A 13,443-nucleotide genomic window follows, 5' to 3' on the forward strand; every position below is an offset into this window, starting at 1 on the left:
CGTGCACCTGTGCACCATCACACCTGGCTAATTTTTTTTTTTTTTTGTAGAGACGGGAGTCTTACTATGTTGCCCCAGCTGGTCTTGAACTCCTGGCCTGAAGTGATTCTCCTGCCTCCACCTCCTAAAGTAATTGAGTTACAAGCATGAGCCACCACACCTGGCCTCTTTGGCTACATCTACAGTATTCTTCTTCAATTTTTTTCCAACAAAAATAAATCTTACTTATTTAAACAGTTTCATTAAATAAGTCCACAAGGGTAACAAACAGTAGTACGAAGTACAAAAAAGTGGACAAAAGTCCAGTGTCCCAAGTTGCGGCAAAATGTTCAATTAACAACTGGAATTGAACAAACAAGAAATGTCTATGTTTAAGCTTATTTTGCTTTTTATTATAAGCAGTTAAAGAATGCAAGAAAAAAACTCTAATTAGACAGAAAAAGATACTCAAACTGGAAACACAGTAATTTAAATAGTTCAGAGACCCAGCGTATACCACAGGAGGAAAATAAGTAAACCCAGTCTATGCCAAAGCTTTCTGTAAGAGGAAAAGCCTGACACTTACTAATGTAAACTAATTAAGAACCAAATGCTCCTGTTTCACAGTCCTGCTGCTCTGGCTACTCCCCCTCTTGCCTTGGCTTTTGAGGCCCAGCTTCTCAGTTATTCACAACCCTCTTTGTTCTGTCATCCTTGCCCTCCCCCAAGTATTCATGAGCAAAGAATAAGTAGGCCAAGTAGATAACTTTCTTTTCAAAGGGTACAAAATTCTTTCCCTATTCATCTCCATTTTCCAAACACCTTTGGCTTGAACTTAACAGCTTTAGGACCCAATTAAAACCACCCATGAGGGAGCAGGCAGGTTCTAGCCACCTTTGTGAGGTGACTCCTTGTGCCCAGAGCTGGGTAAGGGGCTGGAACATGACGAGAAATTGAGTCTCAGCCTCCTTCCCCATTTTCAGAGTACTGTGCAGATCCCAAACAAAGCCAGCTAGGCAAGGATTTCTTTCTTTTCTTTTTTATTTATTTATTTTATTTTATTTTATTTTATTTTATTTATTTTTTTTGTTGTTGTTATTGCAGTTTGGCCGGGGCCAGGTTTGAACCCACCGCCCTTGGTATATGGGGCTGGCGCCCTACTCACTGAGCCACAGGTGCCACCTCTTTTTTTTTTTTTTCTTTTTTGTAGAGACAAAGTCTCACTTTAGCGCCCTTGGTAGAGTGCTGTGGCATCACACTGCTCACAGCAACCTCCAACTCCTAGGCTCAGGCTATTATTCTCTTGCCTCAGCCTCCTGAGTGGCTGGGACTACAGGCACCAGCTACAACGCCCAGCTATTTTTTGTTGCAGTTTGGTCGGGGCCTGGTTTGAACCCACCACCCTCAGTATATGGGGCCAGCACCCTACCCACTGAGCCACAGGCGCCGCCCTAGGTAAGGATTTCTTTTTTAATTCTATCCACACCAAACATTTTAAATTGTCAGTCTTGCTTGGAAGGAGCTTTCCTAATCCCAGGATTTTTTATTAATGTTCTTCTTTATTTCTAGGACGTTCATAGGCTTTAGCTCCTCAATCCATCTGCACTTTATTCTGAGTTCTTTTCCCAAATTGATGGGTCCATTAGTCCCTTTAGTAGTGTTTCCCCATTTCCTTGAAATACCCCCTTTAACAAGTAAATTACTCTGAATTGTATTTTGTTCCATTGACTTATTCCACTGATTCTGTGTCAACACCACATTGTTTTTATTACGCTAGTTTTAAGGCACGCTTTGGTATCTAAAAGGACATCCTCTCACTTATTTTCTCAGTTTTTCTGTGCTCTTTTCGTACTTCATTAGTTTCTCAACCTAGAGCAAGTTATGCAAGGCTGAGTCTGTTTTCTCATCTGGAAAGGTCAAAACTGTGAGCTCTACAGTCATACTGTCTGGGCATCAGTAAAGGTCCACCCTGGAAAACAGAGTCTTCTAGATCATTCAGGCAGAGGGAATTTAGTACAAGGAACTGGCGACAGGAGAAGGAAGAGCTGAGAAGCCTAATGCAAGGACAGGAGGCTACTCGCTGCATAGCAGGTTCCATACAAGGAGGTAGGGACAGGCCCAGTGGCTCATGCCTGTAATCCTAGCACTCTGGGAGGCTGAGGTGGGTGGATTCCTTGAGCTCAGGAGTTCGAGACCAGCTTGAATAAGAGCGAGACCCTGCATCTACTGAAAATAGAAAAACTAGCCAGGTATCATGATGGGTGCTTGTAATCTCAGCTACTTGGGAGTCTGAGGCAAAAGAGAGTGGCTTAACCCCAAGATTTTGAGGTTGCTGTGAGCTATGATGAGGGCACAGCACTCTACCCAGAGTAGAGTGAGAGTCTGTCTCAATACATACATACATACATACATACATACATACATACATACATACATACATACATACAGGGAGGTAGTGCCGCTGTCTCCCAGAGTGGGGGCCATCTAGTGGAACCTAAAACCTCATGGAGGCTGCTGATGGGTCCTGAGGCCATGGAGGGAGGAGGCCTGTAGAACAGATATGGGAACCACATAGGGCACAGAGTTGTTGCCAGAGACACCACAGGAAGCACAAAGAGAGAAATACCCTGGCTTTTCCTCCCTCTCTCCAAGCTTTCACTTAAGGCTTCTTTACATTGGCCAAACCAACATGGAGGACAGTGAAAACCTCAGTTTGCATCAGCTTCCTCCTCCAAAAAGGGGGGATAAAGAATAATGGCCCGGGCGGCGCCTGTGGCTCAAGTGGTAGGGCGCCGGTCCCATATGCCGGAGGTGGTGGGTTCAAACCCAGCCCTAGCCAAAAAAACAAAAACAAAAGAATAATGGCCCTTATCTCACAGGCTATCGTGAGGATTAAATACATTAAGCCACATTAAACACTTTGCAAGCATTTAATAGGTGTTACTTATTTTTGAAGTGAGATTCTATAAAATGAAGATAGCAACATCTATCTTGCAGAGGTAAGGTCAGCAGTGACATGAGATAACAACTGGAAAATGCCTGCATGGTGCTGTGCATATCGTACTGGGAACTTCACAAATGTTGGCTCTCCTTGCAGCTCCAGTGCCTCGCCCTTACGTGTACTCAGTAATATCTGCAACTGATGATAGTGATGGCCTTGACCTGGGGAGGAGGCAGCCTCCTCAGAGTTGGGAAGAACATTCTTGCTCTGCTAGAGACTCCGGAGGGCTGAGACTTTTGGAGTCAGGGAGTGCACAACCCTTCATCAACCAATATGTCGACACACAGCGATGCCTTTGGAATGACATCTGTATCCTTTTCTGGAGTGACATCTGTATCCTCTTGCTCCTATCGGTGCCCCTTCTTTGATTTTTAACCTGTTCTTTTTGCCTCATGCTGGTAATTGCCGTTTCTATGTTTACATACATGCTGCCAACATTCATAAGTGTACAACCTCCTGTGTGTGTAAAGTACTTTACCACTTATAGACATCGCCCCATCTGGTCCTCCCAACAACTCCCAGAGGTCGACAGGGCAAGCTTTACTACCCCTATTAAGCAGCAATGGAAACCAAGATGCACACACGCGCACACACACAGATCCCATATCCCTGGAGGCAGGAGTTATGTCTTATCTACTTCCTGCTACAGATAAAGTACCTAGCAGCTGAAATATTATAAGTGATTGTGAAATTGAGTTAACTTTGACTCCTCACTGGACCCCCTTAGAGGAGGAAGAGGAAGCACATAGATAAGGACCAGAGCCAGAGCCAGAGTCCAAGTCTAGCTTAACAAAACTCTGCCAATGTTCTGCCCTCACGTTGGCTCCTCACAGACGCCTGTTAGAGCATCCACAGAGCAGAGGGGCTGGCCACCAGGAGAGGCCGAGATGCCCAGGGAAACCGATCTCACCACCTGACTCTACGCCACCGGGGCGTGTGATACCTTCTTCTAGAAAGTGGGAACTCTGGAAGGCAAACACTCCCTCCAAAACTATAGTGCTAATCAACCAATTGCCTCAACTGCCCACCCAGGGCCTGGCATCCACACTGATCCCTGGGGAGCCAGTCTGGACAGAGGCCTTCTCTCATGTGGGCATATTACATTGGCAGGAAGCATAGGACATTAGAAATTAGAAGCCTAAGCTAATCAATGGATCAACATAAGGGCTTCACTGTTTGCAGTCACTTCTACATAAATATTAATATATCTGATTCACTCAGTCAAGACATGATCGCTACCGGCCTCTGACTCAGATCTTTTCACTGGCTTCTGCTGTGCACTTGCCCCCTCTGATATTTTCCAGATTCACAATTGTTTCAGCTTGGGTTCACATCTTTCTCCTTACCCCAAAATGGGAGGCCACTGTGTCCTATTGGCCTGAAGGGCTTCTGGAGCAGGGGAGAGGGGCAGGCCTAGCACGAGTGTCCAGGCAGCTGCCCGTAACACCTCCGTGTGCTTTCCAGAGCCCCGCTGGCTGACTCATCCTCCCCTCTGCCCGCAGAGATCCCGGTGCCCTTGAGAGCCAACGGAAAAAGGCAGGGTCAAGAATGAGAGCATGGGCAGCAACTAGGAAGAAGAAATACCAAAGGCCTCATAGTGGGCTCCAAGCCCCCACAGCACCTGGTAGCCTCCAGCCATTTCCTCTTGCCTTCCCCTCAGTGTCAGTCTTCATTTTTCCTGGAATGTGCCAGGCCCACCCCTGCCCCAGTGCCTTGTCACTATATGCTCCCTCTCACTTCCTGCTTACCTCTTTGCTGTGCTGTCATTTTCTCACAATAATTGGTTTGGCTTGGCTTCCTTAGCAGCCTTCCCTACAATTGCATACCCCATTCCCCAAGGCCCAGCCCCTGCTTTTGCCCTGCCGCAGCTCACCATCTACCTTACTGATCTGGTTGATGGTTGGTGCCCCCCCCACCCCAGCATTTGTATCCTCTTCCTCACTGCTGTACCGCCCATGGTGCCTGACGTGTGGCCTATGCTCAGTGCCGTCTGCTGGATATGTGAATGAATGGGACCAGCCGGTGAGCTCGCGGGCTTCTCACAGGGCTGACAGCAGGCAGCCATGTGGTTTCCATCAGCCCCACTCCCTTCTGGGTCTGAGTTCATCTGTCTAATGAGGAGGGCACATGAGCTGCTGTGTAAGCCGCCCTCCAGCAGTAATAATTGATGAGTTCAGGCAGTATCCGCTTACACAGAGAGGCCCAAACAGAAGGCAACAAGGGAAGGGAGGCAGGAAGCAGCTGCCAGGATGACGAATTGGGATCTCGAGTCATCAGCCCCAAGTGCCAATCCTTACAGGCCTCAGCACAGCTCAGGATTAAAAGCTCTTGAGACTCATGCGGTCACCTGGTCTGACCTGTCCCTAAGTGACCATAAGTTGCACTCAAAAGTTATTCCATTTTATGGTGATGACACCAAGGCCTAGAACAGGAATAGAGATGTGCCAGACTTTGTACAGAAATTTTACAAAACTTGGTTTGCTTCAGCTCTCATTCCACAAATACTTACCAGTCACTGTTCTAGGCAGGAACAGAGCATCGAAGGAGAGAAGACGGTCCTCACTTGACTGTGTGTTTACCTGTGAAGCCTGATGAGCCTGCTTCCCCTTCCACCTCCCACTCCCACAACAGCAACAGCACACCCCCACTAGAACAAGAGGTCCATGGCACCCATTTCCCTACCTGCCTCATCTGCATCCCAGGGGGTCAGCTCTGGACTGCTATTCGGGTTCAGGAAACTCTAAATCTCTCCCTCGTTCCCATCGCCTTCCTGTATTTGGTCCTACCAGTCCTGAACAAACTCACCTTGTGTGCCTGTTGGACCAATTGCCTTAGTGGCCTCCAAACTAATTGCATGTCACCCTTATTCAACACCTTCACGCCTTCATCCAGTTTTCCTTTCCTCCACCACCTCTCTCCTGCCTTCCTTCTGCCTCTTCAAAGCTGATTATCATAGCTAAATTTACTCTCCCATCTTCAAGAGGAGTATTTAAGACAGCTTCTCTCAGTCTCTCAGCTCTTAATGAATGCTCCACCACCTCTTGTACCTGTTCCCGGTGTCTCCTGCACGCCTTATCCCTCCTTGAGACTGTGCACTTCTTGAGGGCTTACCTTTCTTTCTTTTTTTTGAGACAGTCTCACTATGTCACCCTCAGTAGAGTGCTGCGGCATCACAGCTCACAGCAACCTCAAACTCATGGACTTAAGCTATTCTCTTCCCTCTGCCTCTCAAGTAGCTGGGACTACAGGCGCCCACCACAACAATGCCCAGCTATTTTTTTTGTTGCAGTTGTCATTGTTGTTTAGCAGGCTCAAACCCTCCAGCCTCAGTGTATGTGGCTGGTGCCTACTCACTGAGCTACAGGAGCCAAGATGAAGGCTTACCCTTCTATGTTTAATTGATTGATTGATTTTTGAGACAGAGTTTCACTTTGTCACCCTCAGTAGAGTGCTGTGACATCATAGCTCACAGTAACCTCAAACTCTTGGATTTAAGCAATTCGCTTGCCTCAGCCTCCCGAGTAGCTGGGACTACAGGTGCCTGCCACAACACCGGGCTATTTCTTTTGAAACAGGGTCTCACTCTGGCTCAGGCTGTTCTCAAACCCATGAGCTTAGGCAATCCACCCGCATCAGCCTCCCAGAGTGCTAGGATTATAGGCGTGAGTCACTGCCCCCGACCTCCTGTCTATGTTCTACACAGCTCTAACCCATTGCCCACTCACTGGCAATCAATTAGTGATGGGTTTGGCCCAGATTTACTGAATTGTGGTATTTAAGAAGAATACATTTGGAAAAATGTGTATTTGTTTACAGATGTTAAAAGGAAAATGTAAAATACAAGGTTGCTGTGTGTATGGTCTAACGGTCGCAACATAAACTATATCTCCACATGGGTAAAATTGGTAAAAATGAAAAAAACTGTGTTAAGGTTGTTAGATTATGGGTGGTTTGTTTAAATAATCTACGAACATTGTCAGTGCATTGTTTATGCATTTGAAAAGATTTTTTAAAATATATGGACGGCAGGAAGAGTCTTTGAAACATTCTACCCTTGGGTATAAACTCATAAAGTCTGTCCTAGGGACTAAGAAGGAATTAATAGAGGGGGATTAAAATATTAAGTCCACTTTTTTATCTGAAAAATTTTTTTTCTTTTTTGGAGACAGAGTCTTACTCTATTGCCCTGGGTAGAATGCAGTGATGTCATCATAGCTCACTAGCTCACTACAGCCTCGAACTCATGGATTCAAACAAGTTTCCCTGGAACTACAGGTGCGTGCCATCATGCCCAGCTAATTTTTTATATTTTGGTAGAAATGAGGTCTCACTCTTGCTCAGATTTTTCTCCCAGAGTGCGAGGATTACAGATTATAAGGATTTTTTTTTTTCAGGGTAACACAGAGAGATTTTATTTAGGAAGAACAAAGAGAAAGTTAGAATACTTCCCAAGATAATTGGAAATTGGTCCCTCTCATGGAGAAAGGGTGAGAAAGACCCGTAAGGCTTTTTTTCTTCCTCTCAACAAGAATGGGAAGTCCATGCAAACGTCAGGAGCTTCCTGGTGTTTTGTGCTCTGAAGCTCCAGCAGTGGGGAGGAGGGTCTGGGAGAGAGAGAGTGGGGACACCCCTTCATCCAAGAGAGGACTGCTCAAGCCCAGCTCTTAAAGTGGCCCTACTCAGCTTGGGTATTTAGAGCATCCCTCCGATATGTGTGTATTACGCTTTTATCCCCTGGGCTAGAAAGACAGAAGAGGCTCACACCTGTGGCTCAAGCAGCTAGGGCGCCAGCCACATACACCTGAGCTGGTGAGTTCGAATCCAGCCCGGGCCTGACAAACAACAATGATGATGGCTGCAACCAAAAAATAGCCGGGTGTTGCAGTGGGAGCCTGTAGTCCCAGCTACTTGTGGGGCAGAGGCAGGAGAATCACTTAAGCCCAGGAGTTGGAGGTTGCTGTCAGCTGTGACGCCATGGCACTCTACCCAGAGCGACAGCTTGAGGCTCTGTCTCAAAAAAAAGAAAGAAGAGTTGCCAGAAGCTTAGACAAAATGGGCCAAGAACCCTCTGGTGAGATAGGTCAAAGATGCAAGCCCCCTTGGAGGGCCTTAGGATGATGTAGATGAGGCCAGAGGCACTGAATCCGTCCATTCATTTAACAGATCCTTACTGGCTTCCACGTGCCCAGAAAGGTTCTGGATACCCAGGAAGCAAATCTCTACCTTCATGGAACTTACATTTAAGTAAACATGGGGGACAGACACTAAACAGAATAGATTTGTGAATAAGTGAAAGTAGGTTTGATTGGTGTGAATGTACAATGGAGCAGCCACTGTAGTATCAGTTCCTATGACTGTTCTTAAAAAAATTAAAGGCCAGGCATGGTGGTTCACGCCTGTAATCCCAGCACTTTAGGAGGCAGAAATGGGTGGATTGCCTGAGCTCCCAAGTTCGAGACCAGCCTGAGCCTACAGCAAGACCCCATCTCTAAAAATAGCCGGGCGTTGTGATGGGTGCTGGTAGTCCCAGCTACTTGGGAGGGTAAGGCAGGAGAATTGCCTGAACCTAGGAGTCTGAGATTGCTGTGAGCTAAGACACCAAGGCATTCTACCAAGGGTGACAAAATGAGACTCTGTCTCAAAAAAAATAAATAAATAAAATAAAAATAAATTAAAAAATTAAACATAGGAAGAAATTGACCCATCAATTCCACCTTTAGATATAGACACAAAAGAACTAAAGGCAGGGGAAGAAGTTCTGGCTCACACTTCCAATCCTAGCACTCTGGGAGGCAGAGGCAGGAGGATCACTTGAGCTCAGGAGCTAGAGACCAGCCTTAGTAAGAGTGAGACCTTGTCTCCACTAAATATAGAATAATTAGCCAGGCATGGTAGCTGGCACATATAGTACCAACTACTGAATTTGAGGTCGCTGTGAGCTATGATGATGCCATAGCACTCTATCCAGAGTGACAGAATGAGATGGTGTTTCAAAAAAAAAGAGAGAGAGAGAAAAGAAAGATTAGCTGGGCATGGTGGCACACACCTGTAATCTAGCTACTTGGGAGGCTAAGGCAGGAGGATTGCTTGAACCAAGAAGTTTAAGGTTGCTGTAAGCTAGGTTGATGCCACCTTAGGTCACATTTGACTTCTGCAATTACAAGGGATACAAGATACAAGATAACAAATGTTATCAGTATATATTGAGTATTTTCATACAGGTTTTTCCATTCTGAAAATGTGTATACATTTTTTTGGCACCCTCTATATATAAAATGGAATCCCAGCACATTGGGAGGCCAAGGTGGGAGAATCTCTTGAACCCAGGAGTTTGGAGCTAAGATGATGCCCCTGTACTCCAGCCAGGACAACAGAGCAAGACCCTGCCTCGAAACAAACAAAAGTAAATTTTATGTTACATATAGTTTGCTACAATAAACATAAGTAAATTTTATGGTAGCAGGGAGGTAGATTAGATGGTGGAAGTGTTATGGCAAAAAAAATAAATAAATAAATAAATGAGTATGTCAGGGAAAGGAGATGGGAGGACAAGGGTGAAGTGTCAATTTTAAAACCAGTGGTTGGGGAAGGTCTCACTGAGAAAGCAATGTAAGAATAAAGAGCTAAAGAAGGTGAGGGAGTGAGCCCTGTGGAATTCTGGGGCAGGAGTGATCTAAACGGAGCATCAGCAAGTGCAAAAGTCCCAAGGCAGGAAGAGCAACGAGGCCACTGTGCCAGAGCCATTTCCACTGGGGCAACGTTGTGTCTCTTGGGTCAGTTCTGACGGTACCGGGCAAAATGCTTAAAGAGTAGGGTTGGGAAAAACCTCTCCCAGCCTTGGAGAAAATGCACAGAGCATAGGGTCTTAAGTGGGTGAGGAGTGGCGGGGAGTGAGTGTGGCTTTGTTAGCTTTGTAGAAAAGTCATCGTAGACTCTAGTAGGAACATGACCACTCAGACCACTAGAGCTTCCTGGGTATTTACAGTTTCATCTCTCTGGAAAGAATCCTGGTAGGACAGGAACTAAGAATTTTTCCTATGACCTCCAAGTGAGTTTATGACCCATGAGAACACTGGGCTTTGCATTTCTCATTACAGTGCTCTCATAGCTCCCACGTTTTGGAAGAGGTCACTGTGGTTAAACTTTTTTATGACTTTCTCCCCCAGGGAACCAAGGATAAAGGTGAAGAAAGAACTCATCCAAGGTAGAACGCTCCAATGCCCCAAGATGTTTCCTTTTCATAAAACCTAGAGTCTCATGCCAGGAGCATTACATAAAAATAAAGCCAGCGTAGCCAAGTGCAAACTGTAGAGTTAATAAACAATGCTATAAAACAGACTCTTTCTCTCAAGATACTTTTAATTGTCAGATGTGAAAGATAATAAAATGGATTCTTTTCTGCTTGAAACTTTGCCAACCTTATGGCTAATGCCCACTGTAGCTACTTTAAAGGCTCTGGGCATCTCTGCCAAGATGTGATGGCTGGGAACCAGTGATGATTTCAGAGTGAGCTTTCTCAATCTGACAGGCCCACCATCTCAGCCTGGTCCATGGGCCACTGCCTGACTCAGCTGCCACGGGATGGCTATTTTATCCTTTATAGAGGCTAATTAATGTCCACAGCAAAGTTTTTAGGAAACTGGCTTAAAGTTTACTATTGAGGGATGTTATGGGCTAAGGGTGGTCTCTGGAGGGAACTTCACTGGAATTCTCTGCTGCGACTCCGTGTGTCTCATAGTAACAGGAGGCAGGAAGGCTGAGGTGGCTTTTGTTTCCAGCTTTATTGCGGTGCAAATGACCAATAAAAGTTGTATATATTTAAGGCGTACAATCTAATGTTTTGATACAGGTATACATTGTAAAATGATCACCACAATCAAGATACTTACCATATCCAGCTAAAAATATTTGGGGGGGGGGTAAGGAAGTCTGAGGTTTCACAATAGATGGAAAATGGGTGGATTCACCTCTGTGCTAGGCATCTTCTGTTTGCCTGCTCTACCCCAGAGGCCTCTGTACTCTCCTCTCTCTCTCTTTTCCCCTCTCTCTGTGTCTCTGTGTCTCTCTGTCTCTCCTCTTCTGTGCCCCAAGGCTGACTTTCAGATACACCTCGGCAGGTTGCCTGGCCGCCAGGCTTCCAAAGAAGCCAAGGAGGATCTCCCCGCTGGGGACTAGGAGGAGGGAGGGAGGGGGTGAGCGTTAATTCCCCTGAGTTCTTAGACCTAGGGGATGTCTGTGAGCCGCAGAATCCTCCTTGGAATCCTGTCTTATCAGGTCTCTCCAGGCTCAGATGACCTTGCTCTCCTTCTGCTTTTGACTAGCCCTAGGTAGCTCCCCTACAGTCCCCATGGCTTCCCTGCAACCCGCCCCTACTTTTGTAAAGAGCTCCTTTTTATTGAATTCACCTGAAATGACCCAACTGAAGTGTGCCCTCTATTTGTTGCCAGGACCCTAAGTGATGCAGGCAGCTACCAATGATTGGGTTACCCTGGTCATACCACTGAGATTCTGTGGTTTGGTTTCCTCATATTTGAGGTTGAAATAAAAATGTTCTCCAAGGTTTCATGAAGGTTATAATAGATACAAAGCATTAAACAAACACAATGTTCTTTTTTAGAAAATAAATATGCTTTCCAAGTTTCACCATTCCAAGAATGCCTAAAAATAACATGCTATCCAGACACTGCTTGCTACCAATATGCAGGTACCTTGAGTAGTTTTCTAAAATGCACATAGGTTTTTTTTTTTTTTAATCTAGAAAGCCTGATTAGATTTCACTGTGATAAATATAAACACATTAGGTGGTCTGATAATACTTTAATCCTAAAAATCATCCCAAATTCAGAAAGATAAGACAGATGAGATAAAAACATTTTCAATATTTTATAACCAGCAGGGTGATAGTGATTCATATTTTATTAGAAAAACTATAAATGAAAATATTAATGTACTTTTTAATTTAGGAAAATTAAAATAACTTTGTTATCACCATCAGTTACTAAGAGACAACCTGTTGTGGGATAAAGGATACTGCAGGCTAAAAAAAAAAAAGGATACTGCAGGCTTAAAAGACAGGTCCTCCCTTTAAGTGGCAGTTTTGACATATTCTGCATGCATGACTTTAAGCAAAGCATTTAATCCCTATACTGTTTTTATCAGATCCCGAGGGGAATAAGAGCTGCCTCTCTTAACAAAAGTGAAGGTTCTTTGTAAATGAAATTGGGCTATTTGTAACTGTTCCCCCAAGGCTTCTTTAAATATTGTTATCTGCTGATTATTCTTATCTGACTATATATGGGGGTGGGGACATTGAGGGCTGACCTGATTTGAGGCTCACAGGGATGGCGTAGGTCTCCAGGGAAGATAGAGAGGGGACCAGGCAGAAGGCAGGCAGATGTCCTGATTAACCTAGCATTTAAGAGGTTTTAGCCATATCATGCTGGCTGCGGTCCAGACACAGAAGTGAGTTCAGAGATGAGTAAGACAAAGTCCTTGCCCTCAGAGGACTTTACCCTCTAACCAGGGAGCTCAGCTTAATAGGAGGAAAATGATTTCAAAGGAGGTTCTATTGGTCAAATTGTGTGGTTCCTACAAAGAGCTTTTCATGGTGGAATTCCTGCTTCAGATTGCAAGGAAGAGCTGATCCCTAAGCAGAGACTGGGGTTGGGGTGGGGGCATCTGTATACCCAGCACTGGGAGGCTGGCTGGGGAAAGATGTCTGATAACTGACTCTGGGAAGGTAGGGCAAGGTTAGACTGCTCAGGGCTTTTTGCATTTAATGCATTAGGAAACAGAAAAATAACTGCGCACTTTTGAGCAAAAGTGTCCCAAGATGAGAATGAATTTGGGCTTTGCAGAGAAAGGCAGAATGAAGAGGCCAGAATGCAGGAAAAAAAATAATAAAGACTTGTTTTACTCTTTTATGAACATCTGAACACTTGGTAATACGTAGTATAACCCATGAATTAGAATGGGTGGTTTTACTTCCTCTCCAAACAATATCTGTTCTCTCCTTCGAAGTTTATTCACCCTTCAAAACAAGAAGCTTATGCAATTGTGAAGTGACTATCATGGCACTATAGGTCTCAAATCAAATGGGGTCTTTCCCCAGTGCCCTGTGGATTTACAACCAGGAATTCCCTACTCCTCACACTCTAGTTACAAAAAGAAAAAATTACATATACATATACATGTGTGTGTGCGTGTGCATCTTTTATAGCTTTTGAGACAGAATTTTGCTCTGTCAACTAGGCTGGGGTATAGGACTGCAATCACAGCTCCCTGAGGCCTCAAACTCCTGGGCACAAGCAATCCTTCCATCTCACCCTCCCAATGGCTGGCACTACAGGCACACTCCACCATGACCCACTAATTTTTCAATTTTTTTTGTAGACATGGATTCTTGCTTTGTTGCTCGGGCTGTGCGTTAAAAAAAAATTTTTTTTTTGTCTTAGCCTGGCACT

This window comes from Nycticebus coucang, chromosome 4 (assembly GCF_027406575.1).
Source record: "Nycticebus coucang isolate mNycCou1 chromosome 4, mNycCou1.pri, whole genome shotgun sequence".
NCBI lineage: Eukaryota > Metazoa > Chordata > Mammalia > Primates > Lorisidae > Nycticebus > Nycticebus coucang.